The following is a 14,548-nucleotide window of genomic DNA, read 5'->3' as shown; positions in this document are numbered from 1 at the left end:
CGCCTGGGATCTGCAGTTGTTCGTTTGTCTGTTTGTCTTCCCGGATTGCAATTTTCAAACTTTTCTCTTGAAATTTTGGGGGTAGATTCTGGAGACAAATTTATTGTATACGCTGTTCAATACAGTGTGATTCAATTCGGTTGCAATTTTCAAACTTTTCTCTTGAAATTTTGGGGGTAGATTTTGGAGACACCATAAATTTATTGTATACACTGTTCAATACAGTGTGATTCAATTCGGTTGTAATTTTCGAACTTTTTTCTTGAAATTTTGGGGGTAGATTTTGGAGACACCATAAATTTATTGTATTCGCTGTTCGATACAGTGTGATTCAATTCGACAAGTTTCAGGGCAATTGAAAAATTATCACGATTCAATTCTGGGAGATTCAGTTTGACTTGATTCAATTCGATGTGATATAATGAGGTGCAATTCAAATACAATACAATTCGGTGTGATAGGATTTGACACTATTCAAATCGATGTGGTTCAGTTAGGTCTATTCGATGTAATATGATTCAATTCAATGTAATTGAATTTGTCGAGATTCAACGCAATTCAATTCGATACAGTATTATAAGTCGATGTTATTGAATTCGGTGTGATTTAATACTACTTGATTCAACGTGATTCGATTCGATATGATTCGAATCAATATTATTCAATTTTATGTGATTTAATTCGTCATAATTTGATTCGACACATTTATTCCTTAAAACCTTGAAAGAATCCTACTTTTTCCTATGAAACACTAGAAAATTATCTTCCAAAACTTTAGAATATTATTCTATAAGATGCTAGAAAATTATCTTATAAGACGTTAGAAAATTACCCTATAAAACCCTAGAAAATTATCCTGTAAATCTACAGAAAATTATCCTATAAAGCCCTAGAAAATTAACCTCTAAAATCTTGAAAAATTATCCTATAAGGCGCTAGAAAATTATCCTTCGAAACCTTACAAAATTGTCTTGTAAGACGCTGGAAAATTATCCCATAAAACCCTAGAAAATTATCCTATAAAACCCTAGAAAATTATCCTATAAAACCCTAAAAAATTATCCTCTAAAATCTTAAGAAATGATCCTATAAGACGTTAGAAAATTATCTTTCGAAATCCTATAAACCGCCTGAAAATTATCCCATAAAACCCGAGAAAATTATCTCATAAAACCCTAGAAAATTATCCTATAAAACCCTAGAAAATTATCCTATAAAACCCTAAAAAATTGTCCTCTAAAATCTTAAGAAATGATCCTATAAGACGCTAGAAAATTATCTTTCGAAATCCTATAAAATTATTCTATAAAACCCTATAAAATTATTCTATAGTACACCAGAAAATTATCCTTCATACCTCCAAAAAATTATCCTACAAACCACCAGAAAATTATTCCATAATTCCCTAGAAAATTGCTCCACAAAATCCTATAAGACTTGACGTTCAAAAAACTCGAGATCCGTCTAATCCCTAACCTCAAATTGGAACCAGCAAACTTTGATCCATGCATTCAGATTGAACGTAACTAATCCCACCCGATAGTTTCAATTATCTTTGACAACCACACTATAATACGTTAAGTATGTTTAAGAGAATCAAACACGCGAAACTTGTATTATAATTACAGATATGAAATTTCTAGGTTATCTTTTCTTGCAATCCCCTCCGATCAACCATCGCGAAAATTCGTGCGGTTTCTAAAACAATATACACACATATATATATATTTGCATCTTTTAAAAATTTAACGAACTATTTAGCTTGGTAAATAAAAGATCGATACTACAGTCATGTAATGTCAAAGGTCGTATCAAAGTTACATTGTCTGTGCTAAAAGGAAGCGCATTTTCCTGTCCATGAGGAAAAGGATGACGTCAATGTCGATTTCTTCGACTTCGTTTTAAACGTTCCTCTCGTTCGAACCTTCGTCCTAGTAATTTCTGATAAACCGTTACTTGTTGGCGGCCGGCATGCAACAGCTTCGACTCTGTTTATTTTGGTAAAATCGTTTAGATTCTGGTTAGGTTACGGAAACGCAATTTTCAGGAATTGTCAAGATTTTACAAGAGGGCAAATAGTAATTTTAGATTTACGGGTATAAATTTAGGGTTGCAATTTTCTGATATTATAATTTATGTTAGAGGTCAGATTTTATAGGTTAGGATTTTTGGGAATTTCTTTTCAAATGTGAAATTTGAGAAAGTAGTTTTGAAATGTGTACTTTGGAGAATTGCGATTTTAAAATATGCAGAATTATTTAAATTTGCAGGATTGCATTAAAATTTGTAGTAATGGCAATGTTACAGGGTTGAAATTTCAAATATTGTTTCAGAATTTTGTAATTACATTTACAATGTGCAACGTGTATAGTTTTTAGGTATTACAATTTTAAATTTATCGTACTAAAATATTGCAAAAATGTCACTTCGCAATTTTTAGTAATCGCGATACGAATTTTTAGAATTTTGATCAATTCTAACCTTGAATTTTGCTTTTTGTGGAACTGCAATTTTTACAAGTTTCAGACTAGAAATTTTTAATTCTTCAACAACTGAAAATTTTTTTCACTGGAAATTTCAAATTTGCAGTTTCTTCAAGTATAAAAATTTTCGACTTCTCAATTTTTAAATTGCAAAGATAAATACAAAATGTAATACTCTATATTACATCTCAAATTTTCCGCAATTACATTTTCATCCTCAAAAAACAAAAAATTTGAAACTTAAAAATTTTGTTATTAATAATTCGCTATATTTTACAATTTATTTCAAATATACTTAAAATTTGCCTCAAATATAAATATAATAATTGCAAGAATAAATCCAGCGAAATTCGCAAATTTTTCCCAGCAAAACAGTCAATTTTCCCGTCGGCAGAAATTGCAAACTTTTATTCAAATCAGATTAAGCTATTTCGATTCAAAAGCAGATCGGTATCTTCCGAATGCGTCATGATAACCAGAAGCCTTTATAAAAGCACGCGCGCGCATCAGAAAGAGGGAGAGGGTGAAATAAGGAGGGGAGATTTTGCAGGGCAAACGGGCGAGCGAACGCAACAGGTGCGATACGTTTCGCGCGACGTTTCAAGCCGAAGTGCATCGAAATAAGCATTCTGATATAGAGTTTCTTTCTATTTTATCATATTTCATCGATTTTACTTCTATTTTATTTCCTCAGATCGAATCGGTTTTATCTTCTTTTATTTATTTATTTGAAATGCGAAGAATTGCTTTGTGTCTGATTTATCTCGCGTTTTATCACTGAAATGTTTGCTTATTCAAATGGATTTCTACTTACGATGAAAAGTGAAAAATACTGTTTTGAAAATAAATTTGAATATTTTAGTGTTTTTTAAGAAAACAATTTTTGTAGGATTTTATGTGCGTTGAACTTTCGATTCAGATTTGTAGTTAAGAAAGATTTTATATTCGGTGTCTATTTTGTTTTTCGGTGTTCGTATACATACATTTTATTAGTGATACTGTTGTGTAATATTGTTTAAAATTATTTGAAATAAAAAATGTTAGTTTATATTATAGAAGACTTTTATAGTATGAACATACGTTCAAAAATATGATTAGTATATTTTAATTTTTCATGAAGTTCAAAATTATAGTGAAGAACGTAAATCTTTTTTGACATCATTGTCGTTCATTTTTTATGTAGAAGAGGTTTAGTTAAATTTCAATGTTAGTACAGAATTTTCAAACTTTGAAATTTTTAAATTTATGTACTTACTAGAAATATTTATGTTCAGAAATTTAGGGTGAGAAGTTATAGGTTTAGAATCTTTTGAATCTTTTGAAACAAAACTTGTATTACAAACATCCACATTCGAAAACTTTAAAAATTATAAATTTTTAATTTAGAAATGGTCGAATGTAGATATTCAAAGATATCTTACTTTATACAATTCAATAATAACAGTACTTTATTATTTCTATTGTAACTCATTTGTCAAAGTACACACTACAAGTAAAATAAATTAAATTACAAATAAAATTTTGATTTTAAACAGAAATAAACATTTTTTTCGAATAATATGCATCTAGCTTTGAAAATAAGAAATATTGATTTAATATAATATAAAGGTCAAAGGTCAAACTTCACCCTTTTGTACTACTTAAGGGTCAATCCCCTAAAATTAAATGTAAATAATTTTCTCATTTATAATCCCAATTTTCTATACACAAAATATACATATAATGAATAATCCTGCAGATGTGCACATACTAACTTATTGCAACCCTCCATTTACATTTTACATTTTAAAAATAAATGACGTACATCTTCATCTAGTTTTCAAAATAAAAAAACATTAATTTAGTAATATAATAATAGTTTCATTCATAATATATAAAATATACAGACATTTAGCATTTTGCTGTAAGAAATAATTTTAGGTTATGTAAACACTAATTTATTGCAACCCTTCATTCACACATTTGCAATTTTAGAATAAATTTTTGCTAATAAATAACATACATTGTCATCTAATTTTCAGAATAAAAAACCTTAATTTGGTAATATGATAAATAGCCTCTTTCATACGTCATACATAAAATATATTTAAAACATAAGAAATAATTCTACATAGATATTCTAAATTCAATGCAATCCTTCATTCATACCTTTGCAATTTTAGAATAAATTTTTGATAATAAATAACGTATATTGTCATCTAATTTTCAGAATAAAATACCTTAATTTGGTAATATAATAAATAGCCTATTTCATACATTATACATAAAATATATTTAATACATAAGAAATGATTCTACATAAATACACCTAATTTATTGCAACCCTTCATTTGCAGTTTAAAAATTTTGCTAATAAATTTTTGTTAATATACATTGTCCAGTTTTCCAAACAAAAAATACTGATTTAACAGTTCTTAATATAACAACCAATACTTCATACAATACTGACTTGACCCTATTATACTCCTCAAGGGTAAATCCCCTAAATTGAATGCAAGTTTTCGCTTTCCACTTCTCATTCACTCTCCCTACAATATTAGCTGTTTTTCCACATCTACTTAATCGCAACCCCCCATTAACACATTTGCAATGTAAGAATAGAAGTCCGTTGAACAACAGTTTGTTCGAGTGTTAAGCACAGAGAAAATAATGCAGGGTTCAAGGTTCTATCGATTGTTGAAGAACACTTGATCGAGATCACATCTGGCGTACAGGGTGGTCTTATACGAAGCGTAGACGAAGTTGAACCGTAGGAGAAGAAGTCAGCCGTTAGGCCAGCCATCCAGGCAAACGGGCAATCGATCGATTGTCCTCGCAAGAACGCATGGCCCTGTTCTGCAACTGTGCTTTAGCTTCAGATATATGTATTCTATCTTTCCTGCGATCATTTTTTAGCTGGTCAAGGTTGATTGACCCCTCGATTATCGATTAAACAATTGGGGATTTATTTCATTCAATTCGCTGGAATTTGCTCGGCCATTTTGTTGCGTGGCTCGAGAAAAAGTACTTTGCTGTGCATTTAATAAAAATTTTCTTATAATTTTATTTGTTCATTATTTTTGTACTTTTTCCAATATTTTTTGTTTCGTTTTGGTGGAGCAATGTGTAAGGTTTAATATTTTTGTCTTCAATGATTCACAGAATTGTAATTTATATATTTGTGTTTAATTAAAGGAAGTTGTTTTGTAACAGTTTGTAGACATTTATTTTGTAATTTATTGTTGTTCTTAATGTAAATTTTAGTCGCTGGTAATTTGTCGAATTTTATGGACGAATTTAGAAAATTTTTAATAGTATTAATATTAAATTAAATTTAAAATTGCAGACAGTAAATTGGAAAAAATTGAGTTTATAGTAATTTGTTGCAATTATAACATGTTAAATATGATTACTTTTATTATAGAAGTAAAACTTACTCAATTAAATAAGAAGGTAATGAAATTAATTATTCAAACATCAATTATTAAAGAAAACAAGAATTCAATAATACTAATTATAAATAAAAAAGAAATGAATAATTAAAATTTTGAAAAGTTACATTATTAAATACTACGAAACAATTAAATATTATGTATCGTTAATAAATTGTTATAATTGAGTCATAAACAAAGTGTGTTAACTTGTTAACATGATGTACTAGTAATATATTTAGTAACAAACCTCCATTACTGTTAATGAAAAGTGTGCAAACCTAACCTAACCATACTACATCATACAAAAAGAAAATTATATTAAATAACAAGTAAATTTTCTACCTTTAAACAGAACAACGAAATACTGTATTTACAACACGTATAATGCACAAAATATATAAATAAAAGTAGTATATAATTTCGCTCACCAAGAAAACGTAACTATTTCATAAAAATAGAAATACTTTTTTAATAAATTTCCATAGTGTAATAATTAAAATTTTTCAGTGAATAATATTAGTATTTTTAATACTTCGAATCCTTAATAACAGTATTTTTATGAATTTCAAACTTTCCGATGTCGTTTTCAATTATTTAAATTATATTCAACAGCTGTCACAATTACGCTACTCTACATGGGTGACGCAAAGTAAGTTTGTTCCACTGCGGCCGCACTTTCATCTTCTTATACTACTTACAAATCGATTCTCGTTTCCATAAGGGACACTGCACGATCTACTGAATAATTTTGACACAATTTCCATGAAATATAGGACAAGCACTAAATATTTAATATGTATTTTGTTATTTTATATTGTGGGAGTAAAAACCAACCTCAATATTAGTGTTGCAAGACATATGTATCTGTTTTGTTATGTATTTTTTAGGAACTGTTAGGTATAAATAATGAATTGTCAAGGTTTGGGTATTGGCCACTGATTTAGACACGTGGGAATCTTAAAATTTAGGGATTTGGGAAATTTGATATTACGGGATTTTTGGAATTTTGGGAATTTGAGAATTTAGGGTGGTAGGATTTTGGAAATTAGGGATTTTTTCATTTTGGGAGTTTGGAACTTTGGAAATTTAAGATTTTGGAGATTTGGAAACTTGTGAGTCAAGAATTTTGGGATGTTGAGAATTTTGAAATTTGGAAATTTGAGAATTTGAGAATTGGGGAGATTTGGGAGTTTGGAAATGTGAGAAATTGGGAACATAGCAATTCGGGAAGGTGGGATTTGGGGAATATGGAAATTTGGGAACGTGGGAATTGAGGAATGTTGGAATTGGGGAATGTGGGAATTGGGGAATGTGAGAAATTGGGAATATAGCAATTCGGGAACGTGAGATTTGGGGAATATGGAAATTTGAGAACGTGGGATTTGGGGAATATAGCAATTCGGGAACGTGGGAGTTGGGGAATGTGGGAATTGGGGAATGTGAGAAATTGAGAATATAGCAATTCGGGAACGTGACATTTGGGGAATATGGAAATTTGAGAACGTGGGATTTGGGGAATATAGCAATTCGGGAACGTGGGAGTTGGGGAATGTGGGAATTGGGGAATGTGAGAAATTGAGAATATAGCAATTCGGGAACGTGATATTTGGGGAATATGGAAATTTGGGAACGTGGGAATTGGGGAATGTTGGAATTGTAGAATGATGGAATTGGGGAATGTGGGAATTAGGGAATGTGAGAAATTGGAAATATAGCAATTCGGGAACGTGGTATTTGGGGAATATGGAAATTTGGGAATACGGGAATACGGGAATATGGGAATGTGGGAATGTGAGGACCTCTCTAAACCACCCTCCAAGAACCTCAGGCATATAAAAATCCCCATCTCCCTCACCCAATAAAAAAATAAAATACCCAAAAAAATTCTGTCGAATCCTAAACGACCCAATACATCAATACTCCCCAAAAACGACTATGAAAAACTACAAAATAACGTGACGTCTCCAATAAATGACAGGGGTATTAAGAGAAATCGAGCGAGCGCATCCGTGTAAGGGAATAAAAAAAGCAGCTATGATTCCCTTGGCCGTTTTGGTCGTTTTTCAATCCTTGGCATTGGTGTGGATGTAGCTCGAGGGATGGTGGTGGTAAAACGACAGTGCGGCGACGGTAGCGTCAGTGCTCGTCGTCATGGCAACGTTTTTCCGCAACGTACCCGGCCTGGTTCGTGACGTCACGCGACGTCGGCATCGGTGTCGGCGTCGGCGTCGTCGTCGGCGTCGGGTCGCTACTGTGCCACCGCACACAACGTGCAGAAAACGTTTTTCCGTTTCCCTGTGGTCTGCGATGGCGCCACTGTGCGTCTGCGCTCCACCAAGATGGCAGCTGCAAGGTGGCTCAACAAAAATTCTTCTTTTCACTCCTTAAAAAATTAGTATGCGATATAGAAAAGATCTTCAGAAAGTTTCACCTGAAAAATTTAGATTTAAGTTACTCAAAATTTTCTGCTGGTATATCGATTTTTTGTCGTATCGAGTTGTATGATTTAAGTGATTAAAGATGTTACGATAAAATTAGATAGTTAAGTCTCTCAGCCATGTCGATCAGCTGATTTAATCGTGTTTACGTAGAGACTAATAGAAAGGGAAATCAATAGATAAGCAAGGTTAATTAATTAGGGATAGTGTTTGAGAATAGTGAGCTTGTTTAATGATTGTTTGGTTTTGATATTAAATTATCAATTTAATATTATGTATCGATTATTTAGTTTGGATATTAAAGTTTGATTGTTCAGTTTGATTGTTAAGTTTTGATATTTGCTGCAAACGATTTACTGTCTGTAAAAGATTTTATTTTGTGACGGAAAACAACTTTATGATCATTAATTTTATTGTGACATTTTGAATTATTATATGATTTCCACGATTTCCATATGGATTTTATTTTAGGAGAGTGGAAGAATGAAGACTATGTAGATATGTGCATAAGTTAGGTTAGGTACAGGGCGACAAAGTTTCTAGGGCCGGCCCTGTTTCTAACACTGCATTATTTTGACCAAAAATTTTTTATTCATTTTTTTCATCTCTTTTCTTTTATATTCTTCCAATTTTTCTTTTTTTAGATTTTCAAATATTTATTACATTTTTTTGTTGAAAAATTAATTCTAACTTGATAGAATAACATAGAACTGTTTTTGTATTCTTGATACAACAAATTAATAAATAAATAAATGCAATAAGTGATGTGCACTGATAGATTGACTCTCATTATTAAAAGTTTAAGGTTAGGTTAGTGTCATCTGAGTGTTAGATTGTAGTCAGGTTATTGTTAAATGTAGCTTATAGTTTAATTAATGTTAAGTTAAGGCTAGATTAAACTAAATGGATCTATTTGGTTAGACCCTAATTGATAAACTGGTCTTTGGTTACGACAAGTGGCTTCAGTTAAATTGTAGTTAACTCTGTATTAAGGTATGGTTAGGTTATCATATTATAGTTGTGTTCAAGTTAGGTTCTACTAATGCTATAGTTTAGGATCAAGTTTTGATTTTGAAATCATAACCTTGACTTTACTATGAAGTAAAGTTAGGTTAGGTTAACTTAGCTATGACATAAAGTTTAGGTTAGGTTGCAGTGATGTTATAGTTCAGTTAGGCTATCCCAAAATTACATATAAACATAGTTATATTCGATTACACGAAATTACTATAAAATTACATTAATATTAATGCTTTCTAACTAATCAAAATTTACAACTCATAATAATTTATACTTTTGTATAAATTTGTTGTTTCACATTCCAATTAATAAATGGTACTTTTAGTCCAATAGTGATATTTGCAGGTTATTTACAAACACACCCACCATAACCCTACTTCATCAATTAGCGAACATTTACCCTTAACTTTACCTTTATTTTACCTTAACTTTAACTTTACACTTAACCTTAATTGCAATTTCAACGAGAAAGCGTAGATTGCAATCGTTCTACACCCCACATCAACTTTTTACTTGCGTAGACACTTGTTCGTTCATCAGACGAGACCGTAGACGCTCCACGAGAAAGGTTATGGTAAAAAAATATGCAATTCGGGAATATGGAATGCGATGAAGCTCGATTTAATTGCCTATTGCAGCTTTTATCCTGCGGATATACGACTACAATAAAAAAGGCACTCTGCCAACACGCAGGCTAGAGAGAAACGGGGTCAGGTATGTCTACGGTAAATCAGCCTTCATCGAGGAATCAACAAAAGCATTCGACGTTGCAAGAGATTCCCTGTTAAAAAGACTAAACGCTCGTTCCTTTTTTTTCCTTCTGAAACATCCGGATTTATAGGCTCGTCCTGAAATCATCTGAATTTACAAGTTTACAAGGAACATTTCCTTTCAAACATTATGCTTAGCGGTGGCGTAACGTTTTTGTGATGTTTACTGCCATTTTTCTGTATTTTTATGAGACGATTTGTTTTAAACTATGATTCGTCAGGTTTTTATGTTCAAATTTGTCTTTTGTTGTTTCTAGTTTATTTTGCTAATGAGATTTATTATTTGGAAGAGGTGGATTATCTTCGTTTTTAAAGATAATTTTCATTTTGTGGTGCTATGGTCAATTGTAGGTTATTAGTAACCTTTCATGTTGTATGACCTTCGAAAATTGTTATTTTTACGTTTATTTTCTGCGTTCTTGAATTTTGAAATTTACAAATTTTTATGTGCACGAATTTTCAAATTTTCAAATTTTTATATGCAAAAATTCTACCACCTTCAAATTTCTATGTTCGCAAATTCTCAAATTTTTCAATTCCTATATTCTAAAATTTCCAAATCCTTAAATTCCCAAATCGTCAAGTTTCCCATATCTCCAACGTCCCTTCTTACATTTCAGAGTTCCCAAATTTGAAGCTCTCCAAATTTCCAAAATTCCAAATTTCTAAATTCCCAAATCTTCAAATTTCAATAACTATAAATTTTTTAATTTCCAAATCTCTAGAATCCCAAGTTTCCGAGTCCTCAGATCTGAAAATCCCTAAACTCTCAAACCCCAAATTTCAAAATTTTCAAAATTACAAAACTGCAAATTTCTAAATCCTTAATTTGCTTATTCTGAAACCGTCTAAGTCACAATCATATCAACACAGAATCAATAATTATAATAATATAATTATAATTATAATATACTTCAATTCTCATAATAATAAAATTTTGAACGACATAAACTTTCTTTCTATAGCCCATAATTAATTTATATTTATTTAAATTAACAAACGACATAAACAATGTTTATATAACAAACATCGATTAAACACCGCACAAGAAAGTAGCAGTCACTCAAAAACAAAGACCATCAATGCAAACTGTTGATATTCTCGTACGAAAGAACAATAAGCCCATTTAGAAGAATCGATCATTTATCGGACTAGTTATTCAAACTCTGCGCACACGAGCATTAGATTTACCGAGTTAAAGTGGCTTACATTCTTCACCTTAAATTATAGAAATTATTCACACGCTTTCATAAGTGTTGACAATAAAACTAGTTCACAGAGCGACTTCGAGTGTGTATTCAAAATTTCGAGTACCTATAGGTAGATTTATACTACCACAAACTATAGATCAAACTATAGAGAGACATCAAACGATCAAACGTCGAAAACACCATATGTACATTATCGTTGATTTCACAACAACCGAAGTCAATGATGACCAAGTATCAGATGAGTTAAATTCAAATGTGCCTTTAGTCTATTCTACGTGTCAAAAATGATCGAAAGCTAGTAAAATACGGTTTTCTGTCGTTGGATCGCCATCAGAATCTATACAGCAAAGTTAGGACCTACCCTCAAAATTTCAAAAGAAAAGTCCCAAAACTGAGGTAGTCCTGAGGTGTGACCCAAACCAGGAGAAAGAATAATGAGTTAAGTTCAAATGTGCCTTCAGTCTATTCTACGTGTCAAAAATGATCAAAAGCTAAACACGGTTTTATATCGATTCGCCGTCAGAATCTATACAGCAAAATTAAGATCTACCCTCAAAATTTCAAGTGAAAAGCTCCAAACCTGAGGTAGTCCTGAGTTGACCCAAACCCGGAAAAAGAATGATAAGTTAAGTTCAAACATGCCTTCAGTCTAATTCTACGTGTCAAAAATGATCAAAAGCTAAACACGGTTTTCTATCGATTCGCGGTCAGAATCTATAGAGCAAAATTCGAACCTATCCTCAAAGTTTCAAGTGAAAACTCCCAAACATAAGGTAGTCCCCTGAGGTGACCCAGGAGAAAGAATGATGGTAATAAGGGGTGCATGGAGTGGTAGGGTCGGCACTGTTTCGGCCATCTTTGTTCTCGGCTGACCATTTGGCTCGTGTGTCTGATTCTGCGTATAGTCGTTCTACTGGCAATCAAGCGTTCACTCTTACTTTTCCTACTTGGCTTCGAGGTGGCCGACGTCGACGTCGGTTCCTCGGCGTTGGCGCCGCGACGACGACACCGATGCATAAGCGCGTGACCGAGTTCCGGCGGAATATGATCGACCGCGCGAAACTCGGTCAAAGACCACCGACACCCTTCTTCGAGCCGACTCTCTATATCGCATGCTCTGTGTAAATTTTTGTTGTCGTGAATATGCGTGAACACGCCGAGCTCTTTCACCGACGAAAAAACTCGAGTGGTTAAACTACTTGCCGAAAGATGTTACGCCTGAAATACTTTTGCACACGGACGATTATCAAGGGCCCTTCAACGGCATGCGGGGCTCATGTTATTTATCGTTACACTTTTACGCTCTTCTCTACCGATACGGTTTTATATTTCCCTGCACATTCTTGCTGGTTTAAACTTTCTTTATTGGTTATAATATTATTGTTTCACTCTTACCGTTTCAGTTTTCTATCTCACGTTTCAGTTTTCTATTTCTGCCTTCGTTTTTGTATTTAGTGTATTTTTTAGATCATTTTTAGCTTAATTTATTTTCAAGCTCAGTTCTACATTTAATGTACTTTGAACCTCATTTTTGTATTTAGCGGAGTTTTTCATTGTTTTGTGCTTAATTTATGTTCAAGCTCAATTTTATATTTAATGCATTTTTACGCTCATTTTTGTATTTAACGGAGTTTTTAGTTCCGTGCACAATTTAGTTTTGTGCTTAATTTATTTTTAAGTTCACTTCTATATTTAATGTATAATATTTTGAACCTCATTTTTGTATTCAGCTTTTTTAGTTCAGTTTTGTGCTTAAAAATAAATTAAATTTTGAAGCTCAGTTATGCATTTAATGTATCTTTAAGCTCATTGTTGTATTTACCGGGTTTTTTACCACAGTTTATTAATTTATTTTTAAGCTCAGTTCTACATTTAATATCTTTTTAAGCTCGTTTTTGTGTTCAATTTATTTTCCAGTTTAACTCTGTTTTTAATTTATTTTTGAGTTCAAGTTTAATGTACTTTTGACTTTATTTTGGATTTAACGTATTTTTGACGTTATCTTCGTATTTAATGTATTCCTGTGTCAATTTCGTGCTTGATATTAATATTCATGCCAGGATATATTTTGCAGCACTGTTGCTGCGGTTTTACATTACATTTTCACAATTTTGCAATGCATACTTTTGCAGTTTTATTATTTTATTTTTATATCTGTTAAACTTTTGCATTGTAATATGTTATAGTTCTGTACTGTTGTATTGTCACAATGCTATTCTCTATTGAACCTTGTTCTAATCGATTTATATTTTCAAATTGTTTAGAATAAAAATATTTCATGTTGCATTGCTCGATTTAATACTTTACGCTAACATTTTTATATCTCATATAAAACTTTACTGTCAATAAATTTACTTTTCTATAACCAAAATGAAATATCAAATTTAAACTTATAATAAAATAGTGCATAAGTACAAAAATATAAAATAGCATAAAAAATATGAAATAAAATAAAATAAAATAAAATAAAATAATATAAAATGCCACGTTTGCATTTAAACTTTTAAAAATAAAGATTGTTTTGTCCGCAATAGCAGCTATGTAAACAAGAATATCATTAAAAATTGTTTGGATGAAAATTAGGAAATGCATCGGAATTTTATGAAATATTCAAAGCTGATTTCGCGAATACTTTCTGCATACACTGTATCTTTGATAGGAACATGTATGTAGGTCATAGGATACATGAAATTTTGATCTGTTTTTAATGATCGAGTGTATTTTCCTCCCACTGATGTAGGTTTCTTTCGTTTTCTGTTGTAGATAAGTATCGATCGACTCGAAGATCAGACTATGTTATTTCGAATAACGGATTGATCGCACCCGTCGCTTCATTCACACGTAAGTATAGAATTTAATATTCTTGTACTGAACACAGATTGAAACGAAATAATTTTATTATTTGGAATTCAGTTACTTCTGTTTGAAGTTAGATTAAATATTTCAAGTTTCAACCATAGTGGAATAAAATTATGAAACCAAACATAACCTCACTTATTTTTATTCTGAAGTAATGCTTAAACCTAAGACAATAACTAACTTTATCATTATTTTAACCTAACCTTATTTAATCTTAAACTTATTCTAACCAAAATTTTATCAGATTTTAGTCTAATTTTGATTTAGTCTTATCAAAGCATAACCTAACCTAATCTTAGCTTTTACTTTACTTGAAGTAACCTAACTTTAGACAACTCTATGTTTATTCTACAC

The 14,548-nt window shown here is 31.4% G+C and overlaps 1 protein-coding gene across 29 annotated transcripts in view; it reads left to right on the top strand.

Annotated features, from left to right (window-relative positions):
* The window catches only part of para (sodium voltage-gated channel paralytic), a 98,834-nt gene that overhangs the window by 6,681 nt on the left and 77,605 nt on the right, over positions 1 to 14,548 (top strand). For all 29 annotated transcript variants that reach the window (XM_076539866.1, XM_076539865.1, XM_076539861.1 and 26 more), the window contains exon 2: positions 14,099 to 14,176. The gene's annotated coding sequence lies outside the window, so the exon portion shown is untranslated. The remainder of the gene's footprint in view (positions 1 to 14,098; positions 14,177 to 14,548) is intronic.

This window comes from Megachile rotundata, chromosome 14 (assembly GCF_050947335.1).
Source record: "Megachile rotundata isolate GNS110a chromosome 14, iyMegRotu1, whole genome shotgun sequence".
Lineage (NCBI taxonomy): Eukaryota > Metazoa > Arthropoda > Insecta > Hymenoptera > Megachilidae > Megachile > Megachile rotundata.
Note: the sequence above shows the minus strand (reverse complement) of the source record. Positions and strands in the feature narration are given on the sequence as shown.